Source organism: Thamnophis sirtalis, unplaced genomic scaffold, assembly GCF_051295495.1.
Source record: "Thamnophis sirtalis isolate CommonGarterSnake01/CBP01778 unplaced genomic scaffold, rThaSir2_p1.2 scaffold_5, whole genome shotgun sequence".
NCBI classification, from domain to species: Eukaryota; Metazoa; Chordata; class Lepidosauria; order Squamata; family Natricidae; genus Thamnophis; species Thamnophis sirtalis.
In genome coordinates this window covers 92476306-92501611 of record NW_028261385.1, presented here as the reverse complement: position 1 = coordinate 92501611, position 25306 = coordinate 92476306, and positions in this window count along the sequence as shown.

The window sequence follows — 25306 nt, the reverse complement described above, 5'->3', positions numbered from 1 at the left end:
GACTCAGCCTTCCATCCTTCCGAGGTGGGTAAAATGAGAACCCAGATTGTTGTTGGGGGCAATATGCTGACTCTGTAAACTGCTTAGAGAGGGCTGAAAGCCCTATGAAGCGGTATATAAGTCTAACTGCTATTGCTATTGCTATTGCTATTTTTATAGATGCTGGTGTTGGTTCCGTAAGTTTTTCCTCTATCTTAAATACCAAATGGGGATACAATTGTTAGTAATAATTGAAATACTTTAAATTTTTCTCTCTGCGCATGCCCAAGATGGTGTCCTGTTGTGTTTGAGGAGAGCTTTGGGGAGATGATTGTCCTTCTTGGGGGCTTGCAGGGCTACCCTATTCCATCATTGGTTCCAGGTCTAGCTATGAGAACTTCCTGGGACCTTGGGGATACCCTTGAGCTGCGATTTACTGTTTTGTAGCTGGAACATCATGAGTGAAAGGGGGCGGCTGGTGGTGAGAGGAGAATGAAGAGCATCAGCGGCTGCTGATGTGGGTGTGGTCAGCGGCGGTGGCGGGATGCCTGGCTTGGGATCTCTGCAGCCGGCGTGGATGGACTCAGCACCAGCTTCCCGCTACCCCCCCCCCTGAACATAGCTGGCGTGGGTGTGGTCATCGGAATGCCCAGCCTGGGGTCTCTGAGGCTGGCATGGGTGTGCTCAGCGACAGCAGTGGCGGGTCGCCCGGCTTGGGATCTCTGCAGCCGGCATGGATGGGCTCAGCACCAGCTTCCTGCTATCCCCCTTGAACACAGCTGGTGTGGGTGTGGTCATCGGAACGCTCAGCCTGGGGTCTCTGAAGCCAGCGTGGGTTTGCTCAGTGGCAGCGGTGGCAAGTCGCCCGGCTTGGGATCTCTGCAGTTGGTGTGGGTGTGCCCAGCAGCAGCTTCCCCCTTGAACACTGTCGGCTCCCCCCCCCCATGGACATGTCATCTCCTCGTTCCATCTCCCCATGATGTCATCCCATTTGGTTGATGCCACACTCTCCTCTATGCTATACTGTGACAGAACTTTATTCCCTTCGGGAACTCCCCCTTTCCCGGGGATGAGTTCCCTAGGTTGATGGTCCTGGGGGACTTTAATTTGCCGTCGCTCGGTGAAAACTCTGATGGGGCGCAGGAGTTCATGGCTTCCATGACAGCCATGGGCTTGACCCAAGTAATTCGAGGCCCAACCCATTCGGCGGGGCACATGCTTGACCTCGTATTTCTCTCGGAGCAGTGGATTTGTGATCTTGGTCTGAGGGGGAACGACATCATACCCCTGTCGTGGTCAGACCACTGCCTACTGAGGCTCGACTTCCGGAGACCAAACCCCCACTGTAGGGAGGAGGAACCGACCAGGTGGTTCCGTCCCAGGCGGCTTATGGAACCGTTAAGGTTCCAGACGGAGCTTGGGGTTATTCCTGACACTTTCGCCCACAGTCCGGTAGAGACTCTGGTTGCTGCGTGGCACTCGACAGCATCGGAGGCCCTCGACCGGATTGCGCCACTACGGCCCCTCCGAGGCGGCGGATCCCGGAGACCTCCTTGGTTCACCGAGGAACTCCGGGAGATGAAGCGCCGGAGGAGATGCCTAGAGCACCGTTGGAGGTCTGATAAGTCCGAATCGAGCCGAGCAATGGTAACCACCTGCACCAAGGAATACACCAGGGCACTTAGGGCAGCGAAAAGATCTCATATAGCCACCTTGGTTGCATCCGCCGAGTCCCGCCCAGCCGCCCTGTTTAGGATAACCCGCTCCCTATTGAATAAAAGGGAAGCGGGGGAACCCTTGCAGGGCAGAGCTGAAGATTATGCCCAATTCTTAGCGGACAAAATTGCTCGGTTTCGGTCGGATTTGGACTCCACCCCTGCAGTTCCAGCCGAGGCACAGGAGGATCAAGTAGAACAGCTCTGGGTTGAGTTTCAGGACGTTACCCCCGGGGATGTGGACAAGGCCATGAGGGCTGTAAGTACCTCCACCTGTGTACTGGATCCGTGTCCCTCATGGCTGGTTACTAACTGCAGTGAGGTGACACGAGGCTGGATCCAGGCGGTTGTTACCGCCTCTCTTCGGGAGGGGAACTTCCCCGCCGCACTGAAAGCGGCGGTGGTGAGACCCCTCCTGAAGAAACCATCTCTGGATCCAGCTGTTCTTAATAACTATCGCCCAGTCTCCAACCTTCCCTTCCTGGGGAAGGTTGTCGAGAAGGTGGTGGCCTTCCAGCTCCAACGGTCCTTGGAGGAAGCAAACTATCTAGACCCCTTCCAGTCAGGCTTCAGACCCGGTTACAGCACAGAAACCGCTTTGGTCGCATTGACCGATGATCTCTGGAGAGCCAGAGATGGAGGACATTCCTCCATCCTGGTCCTCCTTGACCTCTCAGCGGCTTTCGATACCATCGACCATGGTATCCTTCTGCGACGACTGCGGGAGGTGGGAGTGGGAGGCACCGTGTTGCGGTGGTTCTCCTCCTACCTCTCGGACAGGTCGCAGTCGGTGTTAGTGGGGGGGCAGAGATCGTCCCCTAGGCCCCTAACTTATGGGGTGCCTCAGGGCTCGGTCTTATCCCCCCTACTATTCAACATCTACATGAAACCGCTGGGAGAGATCATCCGCAGGCACGGGATCAGATACCATCAATATGCGGAAGATACTCAACTGTATCTGTCCGCCCCGTGCCAACTCAATGAAGCGGCAGACGTGATGAACCGAGGCCTTGAAGCCGTTATGGACTGGATGAGGGTTAACAAGCTTGTGCTCAACCCAGAAAAGACCGAGTGGCTGTTGTGCTTCCCTCCCAAAGATTCGATCAATATTCCATCACTCAGGCTGGGGGGTCAAATTTTATACCCCTCAGAGAGGGTTCGCAACTTGGGAGTCCTCCTGGACCCACAGCTATCGTTTGACCACCACTTAATGGCTGTGACCGGGGGGGCATTCGCCCGGGTTCGCCTGGTGCGCCAGTTGCGACCCTACCTGAATCGGGAGGCTCTCACAACAGTCACCCGGGCCCTTGTGACCTCTAGGCTGGAATACTGCAATGTGCTCTACATGGGGCTGCCCTTGAAGAGCATCCGGCGACTTCAGCTAGTACAGAACGCGGCCGCGCGAGTGATTGCGGGTGCACCTCGGTTCACCCGCATAACACCTATCCTCCGCGAGCTGCGCTGGCTACCTGTCGATCTCCGGATGCGCTTCAAGGTGCTATTAGTCACCCATAAAGCCCTACATGGTAGTGGATCTGGATACTTGAGAGACCGCCTTCTGCCAATTACATCCCTGCGACCAATAAGATCACATAGATTAGGCCTCCTCCGTATCCCATCGGCCAGCCAGTGTCGGCTGGCAACTACAAGGAGGAGGGCCTTCTCAGTAGTAGCCCCGACCCTTTGGAACGAGCTCCCCGTGGAGATTCGTACCCTCTCCACCGTCCAGGCCTTCCGCACAGCCCTTAAGAACTGGCTAGCCCGTCAGGCCTGGGGACAAGGATAGTTGCCCCTCCCGAATGATGAATGTATGTTGTTTACTATTTTATTATATGTCTCTATGTTAATGTCTGTATTCCCCTTCCCCGATTTTATGTGAGCCGCCCTGAGTCCCCTCAGGGAAAAGGGCGGCCTACAAATATTAATAAAATCTGAAAAAAAATAATAATAAATCGGATGGTCTTCTTGCCTATCAAGATGCTTCCTTAATGACAGATTTGGGGATCCCGAGAGGTGGCATGCGAAGAAGAGACTTCTTAGGGATCTTTTACAGGGGTTTTAAAATCATATTTTAAGGGGAGGGCGGGGGGTTGATACGGATTGCTCAGACAGGCTTGGGGGGGAGTCTGCCAGGGCACAGGCCAGAGCTAACTAATGGGCGTGCCTCGGGAGTGCTGGGAAGGGTTGGGATTCCGGGGGAGACATTAAGCCATTCCATTGGGGGGTTCGCCATCTCTACTGATTGTGGGAGAGGCAGATATGGTGGGGGCCAAGGGCCAAATTATGTTTGGGGTCCGCGGGTCTGCTGTTTAAGAGTGATTGCGTGTTCTGACCCTCATCACCCTTCTCACACCCCTGGATGCTCGGGATTACAGGATCCTGGTCTCTGGCTGGTGTCACTTAATGCCAAGTCCGTGGTACATAAGGCTCCCCTCATTTATGACCTTATACAAGAGGGTAGAGCGGACCTGGCGTGCATTATGGAGACCTGGTTGGGCCAAGAGGGGGGTGTTCCCCTTAGTGAATTATGCCCACCAGGCTTCCAGGCGTTTCACCAGCCAAGAGCCCAGGACAGGGGTGGGGGGTTGACGGTGGTTATTAGGGAAAGTCTCAGACCTCAGGAGCATTGTTCCCTCTAAGGTGCACGGCTGCGCGGCCGCGCACGTGGCAAGAAACCCCAGCGCAGCAGTTTCTAACTGCCGCGCAGAGATTTCTATCAAAGCAAATGTGGGGAAGTCCTTTGCAGGCGGCTAGAACTGGCCGCCTTCAAAGAACTTCCCCAGACTGGGAGAAATATTTAAAAAAAACGGCGGTCCTTCTAGCTCGCTTTGTTGCTTGGTTTGCTGCAGCCCTGGGGAGCCATGGAGAGGGCGAGTCAGAGGCAGCCCAGCACCTGGCGTCCCCCCCCCCCCTTGGCAGCACCGAGATGGCTCTCCTGGACGCCCAACCTGCCGGTATCTCCCCCCCGCTTTCCGCCTTCCGGAAACCCATCGCTTCAGGCGCTTCAGGCTCTTTTCTTTCCTCCCATCCCTTGCCCTGCTTTCTGCTCGAACGGAATATCTGCTGCTGCCTCCTCCTCCCCCAACAGCACTGTTGGATTTGCCGCCCAATGCTGTGGCTGAGGTGAAGCCGCCAAAGCTCCCGCCAGCACCCCTGCTTAGGTGAGGTGTTCCGAGCGTAGGGGAAGGCAGGCACCGCCGCCGCTGCCATGGGCGAGGGCGCCAGTGGGAGCTTTGCCGGCTTCACCTTATCTGCAGCGCCGGGCAGCAAATGTGGTGGTGCTGTTGGAGGAGGAGGAGGAGGCGGCAGCAGTTATTCTTAGGGGGGGGGCTCGTCACAGCAGTGATAAGGCCATAGATCAGTCATTTTTAGATGCAGGACATTTTCATACAGTAATGTAGAAAAAGTAATGCTGTCTGCCAAAATGCTGTCACTTAATGAATATGTATAAACATATCAGTGAAAAGTGGGTGAATGAAAGGCAGTAAAAATAGGAAATGTTTGCTGAAAGCAATGCAAACAGAAACGCCTTCTTGTTAAATTCTTCAAATACAAATTTTAAAGATTGTCTTAAATTTCTTGCTGGTTTACAGGCATTATTTTTTTCTTCCAAAAATTAAGTTAGTCTCAAGGAATTTCATTCCCAAGAAAATGAACACAGAAATGAATGTAAAAAGAAACTATTTAAAAAAACCCTGTTCATTAATTATATAAAGCACTATTTTACTTACACTATTTTCTCCAACTACCATTTCAAATTATTCACCCTTCGAAGTTCCTATGTTTCCCTCTCTCCGTGTGTGTGTGTGTGTGTGTGTGTGTGTGTTTAAAATGCAGGAATAAAAATGCTCCTAACACACCACAACTTTAAAGGCTATTTTTTGTTTCAAATGCCAGACTTTCTGAGCCAACATTTTGGTTGCTAAGCAGGACCGTTGTTAAGTGATACTGATATTATATAACACTTTTAATTAAGCGGCTACCTTGAATAAACATAACTTTGAGTTTCAAATAATACTGATTTCCTTGTTGTCTTAGGTGACATCTGTGAAAAAAATTCAGGTGCTCAGGCATGAAAATGTGCCGCTCAAACACTATACTTTTCTGCTCACACTGAAAAAAATTAGAGAGAACATTGCTAAGGAGGTCACTGTGCCTCAGATAGGCGGGTGTGAGTCCCTTTTTGTGAAATGGGGCCTTGGAGTTCAGATGGGCCTTTTTGTTAAGTACCTGTCTCCCTGCTACGTTTCATCAGCCCTGCCAGAGCTACTGGCTGTTTTAGCTGAATTTGTGGTTGATTTCCCCAGGCTTATGATCCTGGGGGATTTCAATCTGCCTTCCATTGGTGAGACATCTGAGTCAGCTCGGGAGTTCATGGCTTCCATGATGGCTATGGACCTAACTCAGTTAATTCAAGACCCCACTCATAATGGGGAACACACACTCGACCTGATTTTTGTCTCTGGGCAGTGGATGAATGATCTAGATTTCGGGGATATTTCTATCCAACCCTTGTCATGGTTGAATCATTTCCTCATCAGGCTTGACTTCCATACTGCTACCCCTCACCGCAGGGAGGCGGAACTGACTAGATGGTTCCACCCCAGGCGCCTGATGGACCCTGAAAGGTTCCTGATAGAGCTTGGGACTTTTCCTGAATCCCTTGCTCACAACTCGACCGAAGCCCTAGTGGAAGCCTGGGATAGGGCGGCCACTGGGGCTTTGGATCGTGTCGTGCCTTTGCGGCCTCTGACCCAGTGTCAATCCCGAGTAGCTCCCTGGTTTACCGAGGAGCTCCGGGAGATGAAACGCCGGAAAAGACACCTAGAGAGTGGTTGGAGGGCCAGCCGGTCCGAATCTGATCGAACACTAGTAAGAATTCATATTAAATCCTACTTAGTGGCGATAAAAGCAGCAAAACGGCAACATTTTTCCGCTCTTATTGCGGCCGCAGATAACTACTCAGCTGCCCCGTTTAGGGTGACTCGCTCCTTACTTAACCAAGGAGCTGGGAAAGACCCCTTGCAGGGTGGGGCTGAAGAATTTGTTCAGTATCTGCAGGATAAAATTGCTCAGATCCGGACAGGCTTGGACTCTGGATAGATTCGGGTGAGTCGACTGGGATGAATCTTGTGGAGACCATCTGGGATGAGTTTGATCCTGTGACTCCCGAGGGTATGGATAGGATATTGGGGAGACTCAGTGCTGCCACTTGTGTGCTGGACCCGTGTCCTTCTTGGTTAGTCTCGGCTTCCCGGGAGGTGACACAAGGCTGGCTCGAGGCGATTACCAACGCTTTGTTGAGAGAGGGGTTCTTTCCCACCGCCCTGAAGGAGGTGGTGGTGAGGCCCCTCTTTAAGAAGCCTTCCCTGGACCCAGCTTCTTTAGCCAACTATCATCTGGTCTCCAACCTTCGCTTTGTAGCAAAGGTTGTTGAGAATGTGGTAGCACGTCAGCTTCCCTAGTCCCTGGATGAAGCTGTCTACTTGGATCCGTTTCAGTTGGGTTTCAGGCCCAGATACAGCACGGAGACGGCATTGGTCGCGTTGGTTGATGATCTCTGGTGGGCCTGGGACAGAGGCTGCTCCTCTGTCCTGGTCCTATTAGACCTCTCAGTGGCTTTTGATACCATTGACTATGGTATCCTACTGCGACGACTCAAGGGGTGTGGAGTGGGGGGCACCATTTTACGGTGGTTCTCCTCCTACCTGTCGGATCAGTCGCAGTGTTGACTGGAGGGCAAGGATTGACCCCGAGGCGCATCACTTGTGGGGTGCCCCAGGGGTCGGTTCTCTCACCCCTCCTGTTCAACATATATATGAAATCCCTGGGTGAGATCATCCGTGGTTTTGGGGAACGGTATCATCAATATGCTGATGATACCCAACTTTTCATCTCTACCCCAAACCACCCGAATGATGCCCTTGACATGATGTCCCAATGCCTGGAGGATGTGCGGATCTGGATGGGGAGGAACAGGCTTAAGATCAATCCCTCCAAGATGGAGTGGCTGTGGTTTCCGTCATCCCGATTTGTGCATCTTGTTCCATCTTTGATGATGGGGGAGAAATTTTAGCCCCCTCAGAGAAGGCCTGGAATCTGGGCATCCTCCTGGATACGTGGCTTAGTTTAGAAGAACACCTGATGGCTGTGACCAGGGGGGCCTTTTACCAAGTTCGCCTGATATGTCAGTTGCGCTCCTTCCTGGATCGGGATGCTCTGTGCACAGTCACTCATGCCCTCGTCCTTTCTCGCCTGGACTACTATAATGCTCTCTACATGGGGCTGCCCTTGAAGAGCACCCGGAATGTGGTTGCACGGGTTATCATGGGGGCACCTAGGTGCTCCCATGTTAAACCCCTTTTAGGTGGCCTGCACTGGTTGCCGGTTGTCTTCCAGGTGCGATTCAATAATTATGACCTTTAAAGCGCTCCATGGCTTAGGCCCAGGGTACCTGCGAGACCACCTACTGCCACCGGTAGCCTCCCATCGTCCAGTGCGATCCCACAGAGTTGGCCTCCTCAGGGTGCTGTTGGCCAGGCAGTGTCGGCTAGTGACCCCCAGGGGGAGAGCCTTTTCTGTGGGAGCGCCTTCCCTCTGGAATGAGCTGCCCCTGGAGCTTTGTATAATCCCCGACCTTCCGGTCCTTCCAATGCTCCCTAAAAAGTTGGCTTTTCCAGCAAGCCGGCCTGGCCTGAACAAAATAAAATAAATGATTGATTATTGTTAATTTTAATTGAATTTTAAATGTTATTGTTAATCTTAATTGGGTTTGTTTTTTGGATACTCTATCTAATTTTTTTAAACTTTTGTAATATGTGTCTTTTTTAATGTTTTACACCGCCCTGAATCCTTGGGAGAAGGGCGGCATATAAATCCAACAAACAAACAAACAAACAAACAAAGGCTTATTTTCCTTGTTTGCTTTTGGATATTTTGCTTGTACGCTATTTAATTTGTATACTGCCAAGAGTCAGGGCTCAGTTGGCTGGTCTTATATTAAAGTATGAATAAATAAATAATTGGAGCATCATTAGAACTGACATAGAACTACAACTTCTGGTAGTTTTGGTACTAATATGGTAGTGATATTATTGTTGGATCAACCATGCCATTGAAGTCTATAGAGATTCTCAGTCATCCAGGTCATAGTTGTCCCAAAGGTGCTTTTTCAAGAGGCAATTGGACTTTCTGGAATTTTTTTGGAAGACATTTCACTTCTCATTCAAGACGCTTCTTCAGCTTTTCTGGATGAGAACCAAAATGTCTTCAAAGAAAAACCAGAAAGTTTTGGAAAAAGCAGCTTTGGGGCATGTCATTGAAGGACAATGTATTTCCTGGAATTGCTGTATTGGCTAACAGTAGGCTTCCAATCCCAACTCACAGTTCTGGCAATGACCTGAACGGTCCAATATAATATAGCAGTAGCTGATATCAGAGATCACCTTGCCAGAATGAAATCCATCCAGCAACAGCATTTATGGAAAAGTTCCCACCTCTCTAAAGTTATGGGAATATGGAGGAGATGATAACTCTTGGTGGTGGCCCTAATACTCTGAAATTCTATACTCTGGGGTATTCATAAAGCTCCCTCCCTCTTGTCATTTGAAAGATTATGGAATAATTTTTTTTACTTCTTTATTATTTTTATAATTAATTCAAGGTGGCGAACTTACCTGAGGTACATTCCTCCTATTTTCCATAAAACAACAAACCTGTGAGGTGAATTGGGCGGATGCTAAATGACTGGCCAAAGTGACCCAGTTGGCTTTCATGTCAAAGACGATATTTTTAAAAAATCAATGTTTACTGGTTTGTAGCCTGGTGCCTTAACCACTAAGTTTTGTTCAACCAAGACTATAATCTAATTATTATTGGTATACCTTTTGAGGAGGGATTTCTCTAGTATACTCAGTGCTTTTTTGCATGTCTCTTCCTGTATGATCCAGCTTTATATCAAAACTTAAAATAATTTTGTATCAAAGTTGTATCAAAACATGTCAAAGGAGTAATCTCCTATAAGTCACACCAGTGATCATATTCAGTATGGATAATGAAACCTTAATTGATCTAAAACTACCTAGATTACAAACCAGATACCTTTGATTGAAATATGGTCAACATCTTGTTCACATCAAGGAATTATAGGCAATGAAGCAGGTGGGACAATAAGGTTTCTTTCCTTTTCAATTTCAGAAAAGTCTGATTGAACATAAAATTGGAACTCATTTTAGACCCTTTTCTGTGAAGATAACAGACAAAAATGAGTATTTTTCAAACTGCAAAGTGTTCATTCAGGGCTGTCATCAGAACTACTCCTTAGAGACCATTTAGAGTGAGTTTAGGAAATGTTGATGGTCTTCCATGAAGCACTTAGAGGAAAAGATCATTTATTAAAAAGGCAGAATTGTTTAGAGAAGCATTTTTCATAATTGTTACTTGTATAATTTTGTGTTGTTCAAGCTGGAGAATATCAAGAAGCTGCTAGGAAAAGGACAATCTATATCAATTTGCTTGAACATTTTATAGTTTATACCTCATATAGTGCAATGCCAAAGGAGGAAGAGGAGGAAACATCCATCAAAAATTCTGGATGAAAATTGCATCTCAAAATCATACATCCTGAAAGTTCCATTCAAAAAGGATAGATACATTTTTAAAAGCACTTACTACTAGGGAAAAAATGTCTTCATTGCTTAAATACAGGTGAAAAGAAGCACCCAAACAAGAAATATTTGCCTTAAAAATATTTGATATAGAATTTACATTAAGAATGACATCCTTAAAAAGAAATTGCATTGAAAGAATCCCATTTAGAAAAAGCATACATGCAGTGATTATATGTAATATTTGACTGGAATATTGCCCTGTTAAAAAGGATAATAGATGATACACAATTGTATTTATTTATGCATACTCCATTCTGTGTATTCCTTACAAAGAACATGAGAAGTCTCCTTTTACTAAGTCAGAGCACTGGCTTATCAATTTCTATAATGAACAGGCTACTTGGTCATTGTTTATATACAATGTTTACATACAAAACACTTGTTCAGTTTTTTAAAAAATAAATGATTTAGCCAAATCTCTAAACTGCATCCAACACAGAACATGCTACCGGTATATTAAGTGTGAATTTAATTTCTGCTCCATGCTGCAAAACTCAATACTAAATTCGTCTTCTCCTCAGCCTTTTCTTCACAATACTTTTTTCAAACAATATATTTGCATTATGCCATGGTGCTGCCAAAAAAAAAGCAACGAATGAACTTCTCCATGTAAAAATTGACAAAGAACAGCAACAACTATTACTTTGAAGAGAATTAATTAAATGAGCTTCTATTTAATTAGGCCATCTACATGTTCAAACCAATTAAACAAGTCATTGGTAGCTTAGTAATTACTACATTATCATTTTTCTTATCATTAAGTAGCATTTAAATTTGTTTTTAACTTCTTTTTGGATAGAGATGGGTAATAATTTTATACAGTAAATTTTATATGTGAACTATGTAAAGTAGATAACGCAAATATATAGATAAGAATATGTCTATGAAAGTTACAGTACATGTGAAAGAAAAGGGTTTGTATGTATGGTTACCAACCATATTCTTAGCAACTACATAAGATTTTCTCCGTGATGATTTATCCCTAACCTTCTCTTCAGCACTGCAAATCTTACCCCCAGAGGTGTCATGGATTCGCGCCCCCAGATCCCTCTCCGGATGTGAGTTCAGAGAAGAAGGATGAGTTTGAGTTGGCAGAGGAAAGCACGGGGCCAAGTGATGGCCCAGATTGGGCTCTGAGAGTGCTAGCCTGATGGAGTAGCCTCATCTGGGTCGATTGGGCGAACGATATGTTGAGGCTAAGCAAGGTGATCTGCAGGTACAGTGAGTTGGCCAGAAGGCTCCAGGCAGTCCTCGCCTGGAGCAGCTGTCTCCTTCTAGCAATGAGAAGGAGTTGAAGTCCACACCACCTTTTGATCCAAGGATACTAGAGCAGAGAGGAGAGAGGCACAATGCCTGCCAGCTAGATTATTTGCGAGGAGGCAAACTTGCCCCTCGCACTTCTTCCCCTGCTAAGCTCAGAATCCAAACCTGCACAATGGCAGTGCTTTCTGAAGACTTGTTTGGGGAGTTTTAAATAAACACCTGTAGATCTCTCTCTCTCTCCCTCTCTCCCTCCCTCCCACCCCCTCCCTCCCACACACCCCCTCTCTCTCTCTGAGGGAGGGAGGGAAGCAGCACATGAGGTGAGATCGACTCCCACCATACTGATCTTCTGTAAGACCCTGATAACCTGGCCCTGCCAGTTGGCCTGGGGGCCCAATGAGGGAGTATCACACTAGAGGTGGTTGATGAACCAATATAGATCCAACTCCCCCTGTATACCCCCTGCATCCTCCCTCCCCATCTGTTAATCATAACACATATTTTATTGTGTGTGTGTATATGTATATATGTATATATGTGTGTATGTGTGTGTGTGTGTGTGTGTGTATGTGTGTGTGTATGTGTGTATGTGTGTATGTGTGTATGTGTGTGTGTGTGTGTGTGTATGTGTGTATGTGTGTATGTGTGTATGTGTGTATGTGTGTATGTGTGTATGTGTGTATGTGTGTATGTGTGTATGTGTGTATGTGTGTATGTGTGTATGTGTGTATGTGTGTATGTGTGTATGTGTGTATGTGTGTATATGCATATATGCATACACACACACATACACACACACACACACACACACACACAGAGTATATGGCTTTTTTGTTTTAGTGTAAGCCTTCCAAGTCTCCTTGTGGCAAGAGGGGCGGTGAATAAATTTGATGGGTGGATGGATGAAGAGTCCTTCTACCTTTTCCTCTTCTTCTTCAGAGAGCTAGCTCTTCACGTAATATGTCCAAAGAAGGAAAATTTGAGCCTAATATGTGTATGATGTGAATGATGACAGATAAAAATAGAGAAAGTGATTGACTGAGGGGAAGTGTATGTTCAACGGAGAGGAAGGTGACAAAAGAAAGTGTCTATATTTTAAAGATGTCAGGTGCTCATTTAGACTGAATGTAGAATTTCCCAGAAACACATGGACAATTTATGTTACAAAGTGCCAATTTATGCAGAAAGATTTCATTTCATTCGGAACAGTTCAAATAACACACATTTATAACCAAGAGAAGAAGAAAACATGATCTTTGCGAATTCTGTATGTCACTGTGATGCAGACATTAGTATCCATGGAAATGATACACCTCAATTAGGCATTTGCCGGAGAAGCACAAATTGTACAAAGGAAGTTTCTCATGCTAATAAAGCATAATTAGTCTGTGTTAGGAAAGTTTATCAAATGTTTGATGACCAAAATCACAAAAAATTGACCTATAATAGAATGAAGGCAAAAACTTTAAATGAACATTCTAATATCATATTGTACCAGAAACAACTGGATTACAACCAATACCTTTTACCTCCCCACTCCCATTGGCAACCAATATCTATAATAAAGGTGCATTTCAGCATTCTTCTGACCTATTGTTACATTGAAAAGTAGAATGTATACTTTTGGATGTTTGGGCTGTCAATTAGGACACTGTGCAAAGTTAGCTAACATGTTAGTATTTGAACTCTCTAAGTAATACAACTGAAATCTACACAGATTGAAAATGGGGTTTTGATATTTTTATAAAACATCACAGTAGAAAGAGGAAGGAAAAGTATTAGATTCAACCTGATGAATCCTTTCTCATATCAAATGGATATTTCTGATCAGGACAGAAAAATGAGAAAACTTTATTAATAAGGCAAACAGATTGCTCATTTACTTGTGAGCAAATGATAGCTTGTATAGTTAGCTAAAGGGAGCTATTTCGTTGTAAACCTTACTAACAAAATTAGATGGCTAAGTTATCAGGTTTATTGATTTGGGATTCTATAGTTATATAAATGTCAGTTATTTCAGTGATTGTAAGTGTACCATGTTGCATCTAGATTTTTATACTTATATTTAATTTTTAGCTGCTACTTAATTTTTTTCCAATATATTTTTATTATTTTTACATTTAAAACAATGCAGTACCGTGAAGTCAAAGTGACCATACATTCACATTATATACAGCTAGTCTCAACCACTAACAATTAGCCTACTTAATACATTGTCTATCCCTCCAATCACAATATATACAGTTTGTTTCAGTCTTGTCACCTTGTCTTATACCAGTCATAAAATCTGTTCCAGACTTCAAAATATTCTGAGTCCCCTTTATTTTTAAGTTCAAGAGTGAGCTTATCTGCTTCCACACAGGCTAACACTTTTCTGATTATATCTAACTCTGATGGTGTATTTTCTTTTTTCCAATATTGTGCATAAGTTATAAATGCCGCAGTTAGTACATGTATAATTAAATAAAGTGTATCTTTCTTAAACCCCTCCGGTATTATACCTAGGAGAAAAATTTCTGGTTTAAACAAGATTTGGTCTCCCACCATTTGTTCTAACCATGATTGAATCATTTTCCAATATTTTTTTTGCCTCATTGCACTTCCACCACATATGATAAAAAGTGCCTGGTGTTTTTTTACACTTCCAACAATTTGGGGCCAGATTTTTAAACATTTTGGAGAGCTGTATTGGGGGGGGGAGATGCCATCTGTAGAACATCTTATAAAGATTTTCTTTATACGCCGTCTGCTACTTAATTTTTCTTATTCTATCTGTTAATTTTAATGTATCCCCTTTCACATTATAAATTAAATTGTTGTTTGGTAAGAGGAATTGGCTCTTCATCTGGATTTGTAATAACAGATTCCTGAAATATAGAGACTAGACTTATTAGACAGATTGTTAAGTTGATTCAGCATGTCTCTTCTAAAATAATTGACTTGAGGAGTTAAAAAATAAATAAAGACATTTTGTTTTGCTTGAGATGCAACTACAGAAGCACTAATCCTCCTTCCCTCCCTCCCTCCCTCCCTCCCTCCCTCCCTCCTTCCTTCCTTCCTTCCAGCATTCTTAGAGCTCAACATTTGAAAGATAGTAGGTGGGACATTCCTTTTTTATATATTCTGACCAGTGGCGGGTTTCAAAAAAATTTGGATCCTCATCTGTAGGTGCGGCCTGCTTTGTGGGAGTGGCTTGCCAGCCATGTGACCGAGTGGGAGTGGCTTGCCAGCCATGTGACTGGGTGGGAGTGGTGTGGCAGTCATGTGACCAGGTGGGAGTGGCCAAGACGGTGTCATTGAATTCTTTGCCCTAATGGATGATCCAGAAAAAGAAGATATGTCATAAAAATGAGTTTCCTACCAAAATTTCTTTTCCTATTTCAGAATATCCCAATTAAATTAGAAAAAGGTTTTTTTAAGGATTTGAATCAATTGATTTCAAAATTTATTTGGCAGGGAAGAAAACCAAGAATAAAACTGAAAGCTATGCAAGATACTAAGGAAAAAGGAAGATTTGGTGTATCAGATTGGGAACTTTATTATAATGCGGCCACCCTAACATGGTTAAAAGAATGGATAATGTTGAGAAATAAAAGATTACTCAAATTGGAAGGTTGTGACCTCCAAGCAGGATGGCATGCCTTCCTGTGGTATGAAAAAGGATCTGCACATAAATATTTCAATAGACACTATATCAGACAGTCCCTGTTATTAATATGGAACAAAATTAAACACAACCACTATCCCGAAACACCCATTTGGCTATCTATGATGGAAGCATATATACACCCAAATTTAATTAATATGGAAAATATTGTTACATATAAAGCGTATTGAATAGACAGGGGGAGATTAAAACTAGATTAGAATTGGCATCACAAGGGGTACAAGTAGAATGGTGGTCTTATTTACAGATACAATCAAGGTTTGCACAGGATAGGAAGAATGAAGGTACTGCCAAAGATTACACAATATTAGATAAACGTTTGATACAGACAGAAAACAGATTGATGAAAGTGAAAGGAAAAGGTCTTTACTCCCTCTTGCATCATTCCCCAATGCGAAAAATGCAGAGATCGGCATGCTTGAGGTTGCTGCGATGTCCCGGGAGGGTAAACCAAGCTGCGCCCCTCTCCCCGCCACTTTTGCGGCTTCCCAGAGTGCCGAGAACCTTTGCACTCTTCTCCGCACTCTCCTCGGCTCCTCGCAACTGCAATAGATGTTCAGAAGAGGCTTTGGGGGCTTAGATTTCCATCCTGACATCTCCCCACCACTTCTGGATGTCTATTGTAGTCGCAAGAAATCCGGGGAGAGTGCAGAGAAGAGAGCGAAGGTTCTTGGCACTCCGGGAAGCCGCAAAAGCAGCTGGGAGAGGCGTGCGGCTTGGTTTAGCCTCCCTGGACATTGCAGCAGCCCCAAGTGCACCAATCTTGGTGTTTTTAGCATCGGGGTATGATGCAAGAGGGAAAAGGTCTTCACTCCCTCTTGCAGAATGCCCCAATGTGAAAAACACTGAGATCAATAGTGACGTGCGGTGAGGTTTATGGCTGGTGAGGCAGTCTTCTCCCCCGACATCCCACTGTCTAAAGTGCTTTCTTTCTTTCACCCGCCTGAGCTCTGACAGGCGGGCAAAAGAAAGTCCTTGCCCTGACACCCCATTGTCTAAAGCACTTTCTTTCTTTCGCCTGCCTGAGCTCTGACAGGTGGGTGAAAGAAAGCGCCAGCCCGCCAGCTTTCTTTCTTTTGCGCGCCTCTATGTCTGTGGTGGACATAGAGCCAGGCAAAAGAAAGAAAGCTGGCAGGGTGGCGCTTTCTTTCTTTTGCCCAGAGGTGGGCAGCTCAGGTGGGCTGCCACCTCTGGGCAAAAGAAAGAAAGTGCCAGCCTGCCAGCTCACCTGAACTGCCCGCCTCTGAGCAAAAGAAAGCGGCAGCCTGCCAGCAGAGGCGGGCAAAAGACCCACCTCTGCTGGCGGGCTGCCGTGGACACAGAGAAAGAAAACTGGTGGGCTGCCCTCCCTGCCTCTCCTACCCCTTTCCCTCTCTTCACTCTCAAACAAACTCTCTCTCAATTGTGAAGTGAAGAAACAGACACATACACACACACACACACACACACAAATTACTTACAATTACTTAGAAATTATATTAATTTTGAATTCCTTCCCCTCCCTCTGACCCACATACCTTTTCCAGCTGTTTCACAGAGGATTTCAACTCTGCTCTTGCCTGCCATCATGAAAATGTAAAAATGTAAAAGGAAAATGGCAAGAGATGCTGAGATCAGGCTGGGCTAGCTGCTGCCAGAGTCCCCAATGGATGACTCTGCTTAACTGTTTAAAAAAGCCTCTTAAAAACGCCCTCTACAAGAGGAGGCTAGAGAACCACATGCCTCATCTACATAAGGAATTTTTCAGCTTTTAACCCTTGCTTAACTCTGCTCGACTGATCATAAAGTCAGACTAAATGAGGCACATGGTTCTCCTGCCTCCTCCTGTAGAGGGCACTTTTTAGAGGGTTTTTTTAAACAGTTAAGCACTAAGCAGAGTCATCCACTGTGACTCTGGCAGCAACTAGCTCAGCCTTTTTCCTTTTACAATGTTTTTTTCTTTTCATGATGACAGTGGTGAGGCTCTGCCTCCCCTGCCTCCCCTGCCTCCCCTGACTGCACGTCACTGGAGATCAGCATGCTTGGGGCTGCTGTGACATCCAGGGAGGCTAAATGAAGCCACATGCCTCTCCCAGCCCCTTTTGCAGATTCCCGGAGTGCCAAGAACCTTTGCGCTCTTCTCCGTGCTCTCCTCGGCTCCTCGCGACTGCAATAGATGTCCAGAAGCTGTCAGGATGGAAACCCAAGCCCATTAGCCCCAAAAACCGCTGCGCCAGCGAAGAGCTTACTTATCTCCTCGGCAGGCAGCGCTTAGAGGTGTGATCCAGATGGTTGGAGGAAGTGAGTGGTGACTGGATGGGTGGGGCCTGGGGGTGAGCAATGAAGGGGGCAGGTGCGGTTCCACCAGTGTAAATGGTTCTAAACGGCACGCTAGATTTGTGGAACCTCTTCTAGCGAACCGGTTAGAACCGGCAGGAACCCACCCCTTATTCTGACTTCACATACATGTTTTGCAAATCACACCTGTTATCTTGCAGATTTTGACCTCCTTTGGTGACGCTATTGATGACTGGACTAAAGTAACCCATGAGATTGTATGGCTGAGGGTGAAACTTCGATCTGCCTTCTCTTTGTCTGACAGCTTCATCATTATTCTCTATTGATCACTAGAAACATTAGGGATAAGCTACAGATTCTCTTTTCCTTTTGGTTTTATTCTATTTTTCCACATTGAAAAACACCAGACATTCTTAAAATGTTAGCACTATGTACATAGACATGATTTGTCCTTCAGTCTATGAATCAATTGCCTGGAAGATTCAAACCAAATTTACTTCAATAACCCCCCCCCCCAATTTCTAAATATGTTTTGCTACCAATAAGTTTATTGATGTATTTAGTTATTCCATTGATAGTTACTTTGCCCTATAGGGCATTAACCAGTTTCTAATGAGTAAGACAAATGGAGGAAAAATAATTAACATTTGACAGAGCTTCTTTGGAATATATGATAATTTTTAATGATAATTCTGAGCTAAAATCTATAAAGCATTTTTAACAATTAGCCAGAAGTGCTGATTTCTTCAACTGAGAAAAGTTGAATGAAAAGATGAAGGTTATCTTTGCAAATTAATATAAATGTATGGCTGAACGATTTGCTGTGGATGTAATTTTGCTTATATCTTTGTTTATTGGTTTTCTGGATGGGATGAATTAATGCATTATTAATATACTATTTGAGGAACATTTAGTATTCTGAGACACCTCTTTTCATTCCTTTATAAAATCTCTTTTTAAATCCAGTTTAAACAGCTAAAGTCTACATTATAGTAAAGGAGGACTCATTGACTAGATATTCTAAGAAATTTGATGCTTACTTATTTAGAGGAAATAAAAAGTTCCTATCAAATAAAAAAGAACAATGGAAGCATGACCTCCATGATTTGCTATACTCTGAGGTGAATATGAATCTTTAAAATCTTGAATCTTTAATCCTCTTTAAAATTACTATACCCTTGAGAGCTCAATAGAGGATACAGAAAAGGTTCTAAATTTCAGAATGAGCATGCATATTCAGAGATTTGTGCCATTAAGGATGTATGTAAAGTGGCTGTGATTTATCTCACAAGGCACTTCACATTGTGGAAATGATGCAGAAATTACACAATGTATCTCATTGAGGCACTGGGTATCATTCCACAGCTACAGAGGTGGTATTCAGCTGGTTGTCTCCAGTTCAGGCAAACAGGTAGCGGCAGCTGTGGGCGGCTCCGCCCATCCTGCCCGACATAATGTGCGAGCACTGTGCATGTGCAGAAGAGGTGCATTCTCACATTTGCAAACTGGTAGGAAAGGTAAGTGAAACCCAGCTCTGCTCAGCTGGTATCTCTTAATAGTCAGAAGAAACTGTCTTCCATGGTTGGGAACCTTTTGTAGTTCCTAGAACTTTTAGAGGAGTCTGCAGAACAATATGAATTGAAGTAGCATGTTAGCTTTATTTTCAGAACTATGAAAATCATGAATGATGATTCTATTTCTGGGGAAAGGGCTTCAGAGGAACCTTTTCTGGGCTTCGAGGGGAGGAGCTGCCGCCGTCGGGAGCTCAGCAAAGCTCCTGCCAGGACTCTGGTTTGTATATCTTATAAGATCTATAGATATCTCCCCTTTCTGGCAGAAAGGGGCAGGGAGAAGGTCAGTCGTTAGGATCTCTTTGTAATTCATAGCTTTTCTTTTTGCTGTGAATGGAGAAGAGGTTCAACATTAGCTGAGCCTTTACTCCGGCCAGTTTTCCGCGCTGCCTTTTTTGCAGCCTAGGCAGATTGCCTCCCCCCCCAGGACAAAGCTAAGCTATTTAAAAGCCAATCCGGGCGGGGACCATTCCCGAGGAATTTCTTCTATTACTATTTAAAATACCAGCTTCAATTTCGCAAAAGGCTCCCTTTCTTTTTTAGCTGCGTCACAAGATGGCGATCTCGTAGCTTTTGTGTTTGATCTGACGTACCTAGTTGGCCCTACCCTCCTGAAGGCTTCTCCGTACTAATTGCTAAAAGATTAACTGAGGGGAGCAGAGACTTTGATTTTTGGCTCGCTTGATTGCTTGTCTTTTATTTTTATTCTGGAATGGCTCCCAAACCTAAACAGAAGCGCTTCCTTAATAACATATCTCCAAAAACTGCTATGAAGTCGCTACCCTTGTCTCCTACACCCTCAACGGGAGATTTGCTAACACAAGAATTCCTTCTCAAAACGCTTAATGATTTCAGACAGGAGATTAATCAACTGATATCGGATTTATGTGATCAATTTGATGCTAAAATTGCTCAGGCAAAGCAGGATATGATCGGAGTAATGACAGTCATGACAGATTATATTGCTGAAACGGAGGACAAATTGGAACTTTTGGAAGAAACTAACCTTAACCTGATATCAAAAATTCAAACGTTACAACAGGAAATTGAAACCGCTCAAAGAGAACTTGTCATGATAAATTTTAATAAGACTGCCTTTGCTATAAGAGTTAGAGGACTGCGTGAAAACCAACAGGAGAATTTGAAACAGACCTTCTTTGAGGCTTTCAGTCGCTTGGTGGGAAGTCCGGGACTTAACTCTGATTGGCAGATTCAAAGAATTTACCGCCAGAATTCCTGGGTAGCAAAACAGCGACAGCTTCCGAGGGACATAATAATATACTTTACTACAAGGGAATCTAGAAATGAGATAATACAGAGGCTCTACGGAAAGAGGTTGAGAATTGATGGGGAGGACTTGATTGTTTTTAAAGAGATACCAGCTCAAATATTAAGAACAAGAAGACAGTACGCTTTCTTAACCGAAGAACTCAGAAACTCTCAGATTTCATACAAATGGGAAGTCCCAGCTGGTATTACAGTTACATTTGGTAACCAAAAACACCGCATTAATTCCGTCTGTGAAGCCCGAAAATTTTACTACGAGACTCTGAAGGCGGGACTTCCTGATTCATCCGGATCTGGGGAGAGACAAGGAGAAGGAGAAGACAAACAGCGAGACACGTGGCTACAAGGCGGAGGGTGTTGCTTTTCTCTTCCGGAAGGGCAGAAGACTAAAGAATAAAGACTAAGCGATGTTTTTAAAGTTTTATGATTTCCGTCTGGGATAAAATGGAAAAGTGGCATATCGATGATGAGACATGGAGACTGAAAGAAGCGTTGCTGATTGTGGACATATATTGTACAGAAGTTTTGTCTGAACTCTAACTCAAATTGTGTATGAACTATTTTCTTAGGCGAGGAGAGCGGAAATTGTGATCTTTTTGAGTTGCGGTTTGGGACGAACGGAGTTGGGAGGTGCGTGGGAGAGGGAAGGGTAGCGAAAGCTTAATTAGATTACTTGGGGCTAGAACGCAAGCTGATGTTTGTTTGAGTTGCTATATCAATATAAGGTTAAGAAAGATTGGTCGGAGAATCTTCAGGAAAGTGGAGTAAACATGGGAGGAGCAATGAATGTGGATAAAATATATATGTGGATATGGATAAAGGCAGGGTGGAAGGTAAAAAATTTATATGTGGAGGTGGGTAAGGACAGAAAGGGAGGTGTTGGAAATGAAAAATGAAAGAAGTATTTGAGTTTAATGGTGTTATAGAAAGGTTTGGATATTTGGATAAAAAAGAGATAAATTAAAGGTCTGAATAGATAGATAAAGCAAGGAGACTTTTAGTTGGGGAATTCTAAATGTTCAACTTACCTGGCTCTAATACAGTTTGAAACCCTGCAAGTAGCAAAATAATCGAAATTTGGAATGAGCTACATTGTTTAAGATTTACAGATAATGGGAAGCTGTGTTAACGTAGTGGGTTTATTGACCCTTTTTGTTTCTTTCTTCTTTTTGTGTGTGAGTGTGGGTTTTTTTTTTTTTAATTTCTTATTTTCTACTATTTTTCCTTTTTCTTTTTGGCTTTACTTTTATCTTATTTTTTTAATTTTAAAGTTAGCTGGCCTTATTATACTCAAATGCTTGTTAAAGAATTATGCCGGGTATGGGACCTGCGAAGCCGTAAGGGGGTTAGGGAGGGGGGATTATAGGGGGGAGGGGGGAGGGTGGAATTACAGTTTCAATCCTTAGAACAATAAGAATTCACTTGTGTACTGCGGCTCGTTTTTCTTTTTTTTTTCCTTTTTTCTTTTTCTACTTTTATTTTAAAAACAAACTGAGTTGTATGGATACACCAAAGCGAGGAGAAGAGGGAAAGAGAAGGGAGAAGTAAAGAGGGAGTGAGAGGGAATGTAAGGAGGGTGAAATGGAGGGAGGGGGAGATGTCTGAGGTGGTAGGGAAGTAGAAGAGGGGAATGCTGGAGGGGTGAAAGGAAAGTTGGAGGGGGAGAAGAGAGGGTGTATGGGGGAATGAAGTGTTATGTTGGGTTTTTTTTTTTTTCCTTTTTTCTTTTTTTTAATGCACAGTATATAAGTGATTGTATAAAATGAAAATGAAAATGAAATAAATAAAATGTATTTCTACACAGAGGAACCTTTTCTTGAAGCAAAGATACTCTCTGAAGTATTGCACAATCCAATCCCTGTTTATCTGGGATAAACTGGAGTATCAATATTAACTTTTGAATTAATAGGAATGGGATTTGATTCAAAGTACTTTTATCTTACCAGCAAAAGCCTGGAATTCTTCAAAGTAGCAGTTTTGTGGGCAGTCAATTGTTCTATGACCTTTACTAATGCATCTGCAGTGATGCTGGATTGGATTTTCAGAGGTCAAGTGCTTCTCAAAAGCAGATCCATTCCTCACTATTTCTTATTAATCTATTCTAGATGCATGCAGTAACCTTTTTTTTCTTTTTTTCATTTCAGTGGAAAACTTTGGTCCCACTTAAATTTCATTATCAGTTATACCAGGGGTCAGCAACCAGTGGCTCGTGGAGCTGCATGTGGCTCTTTCATCCCTCTACTGTGGCTCTCTATCACTCAAAATATGCATCACAACCACCAATGTGTAACATCTGCTGCCAAGTGATTTATTGAGCTTTTTGACCCCCAGTAGGCCAACCATAGATAAATCCAAGAAAAGAAAGGTTTCAGAAGAAAACAGAACATTTAATCCAACTACATATTCTAGTTTTGTGGCCATTCAGGAAATAGTCAGGCACGGGAAGGGTTTTTGGCTCCCAGTGCTTTTTTTCCCTGTGGAAAATGGGTCCAAATGGTTCTTTGAGTGTCTAAGATTGCCGGCTCCTGAGTATTACCCATGCAACCAATGGAAGTCATTGATGCAGTGTTTCCAATAAGACTTAACTAAGCTGTTGCTCATTAAACTAAATAACTCTGCACTTTGTTTAGTTATTCATGAGTACTTAACAGCAATGACAAAGTTCTTGCAGCTTATGCAAAGTGTTTTGAGGGTGAGCATATTTGACGTTTCACAACTGGGGCAGAAATTTAGTTCTTTTAATCTGATCATTTGAATGAGATCTCAGAAAGGAGTACACTGAAGGACACATATTCACTAAATGAATAAATCATGATGGATTATACAATGAAAAGGGAGCTTACAAAACTGGTCATTTGACAAAATTGCACGAAAATAAATATTTGGAAACATGTTCACCCAAAATGTATACCATTCACAAGTGAATATGAAAATGGTAGAGGTACAAATGAAAATAGGAGGAACTGAGGGAAACCTAAGCTTGACAGATTTGCATCCCCTTAAGTCTGAGGTCTCTCTCTCTCTCTCTCTCTCTCTCTCTCTCTCTCTCTCTCTCTCTCTCTCTCTCTCTCTCTCTCTCTCTCTCTCTCCCCTCCCTCCCTCCCTCCCCCCCTCTCTCTCTCACACACACACAAACACACACATGTTCATGTTTTGTTTGTTTTATTTATGGGTACAGTTATTTGAACAGTCATAATTCACATATTTGTTATTATATTCATCACAATAATGTTAATAATATAACTATATATTAATATAATTACCATAATACATAATATCTTCATTGTCAAATTCTCTCTTGACATTTCCTCTTTTTGTATCTCCTCCTTTCTAACTTCTGTTTCTACTGTCTAACTATATATCTCCTATATATTTTTGAGAGACTACAATTACGTTGTGCATAGCAGCCACTAAGAAGGCACAGGAAGTGTCACCAAATTAGTTGCCAACCTGATTATGCAAACCTGCTTCTCACCACAATAAGCACAAATCCAATATTACTTGGGCACAAGGAGCTCTGCCAATATGGTATATATGCTCTTTCTGAGGAAGTCCATCTTGGTGAATAGAACATTTAATTTCAGTTGGTTCTCCATATGTCACTTGACCTAGTGATGACTTGAGACAGGGCTGCATTACTCCCCAAAATAATTAGCTTTAAAAGAGCATTTCCTTGAATGGTGACAAGTGAGGAAAATCAGGTATCCAGGCAATTCAAATGAATATATAGGTTTATTGTATGCTAAAGCTCTCTACAAAAATCTGAACTACTAATGGTCAAAGCAAATAGATGGTAGATAACATTCAATGGAACTCAAGTTGGTTGGATTTCGATCTCTCGTGGGCATGAAGGGACTCAAGACTGATGATACATTTGAGCCAAGGTGGCGCAGTGGTTAAATGCAGCACTGCAGGCTGACTGCTAGATCAGCAGTTCAGCGGTTCAAATCTCACCGGCTCAGGGTTGACTCAGCCTTCCATCCTTCCGAGGTGGGTAAAATGAGGACACGGATTGTTGTTGGGGGCAATATGCTGACTCTGTAAACTGCTTAGAGAGGGCTGAAAGCCCTATGAAGCGGTATATAAGTCTACTGTTATTATTGATGATACATTTGATCCCTCCTTCAGGTGCAGCCTGGTCATCTGCTACACACGGTATTGCAAGGAAGATATTCTGGAATTTAAGGATCAGAATATCCACATCATACTATCTGCCAAAAGATTCAAGGCCTATTTATGGCAGGTCTCCTGCTTCAAATACTCATAGTCCTTCATTCTGTCAACTTGACTGCAAAAGGTCATTGGTCAAAATTGCTCCTTTAAATGACTCCGAAATAAGTCCAGTTAAGTTCATGTAGGAATGAGTGGCATCGCAACTCCTATCGCCCCCAAAGTTAAGGTAGCACTCTATGTTTAATGATTGAATAAAAGTAGCAGCAAAATTTTTGCTGTGAGAAGAAACTCTTATTGCCAGTATATTAAAAAAGATAAACATGAAAATGCATGCCCGTACCCATGTAGATTTCTTTATAAAAACAAAAAACAAAGTCACCAAGTGGCAGAAATCAAAATTTGGGAATAAACTTGGGGGGGGGGTGGGTAGAGAAAACTGAAACCTGACAGATTTAATTTACATGCAGTGATATGTCTCTCACTACAAGTTGCTGAAAAATACCAACCACAGGATGTTTGTAGGCTTTGATAGACATAATACTACCTAATTGCTTCACTGAGAATAGCAGTAGACTTATATACCGCTTCATAGGGCTTTCAGCCCTCTCTAAGCGGTTTTACAGAGAGTCAGCATATTGCCCCCAACAATCTGGGTCCTCATTTTACCCACCTCGGAAGGATGGAAGGCTGAGTCAACCCTGAGCC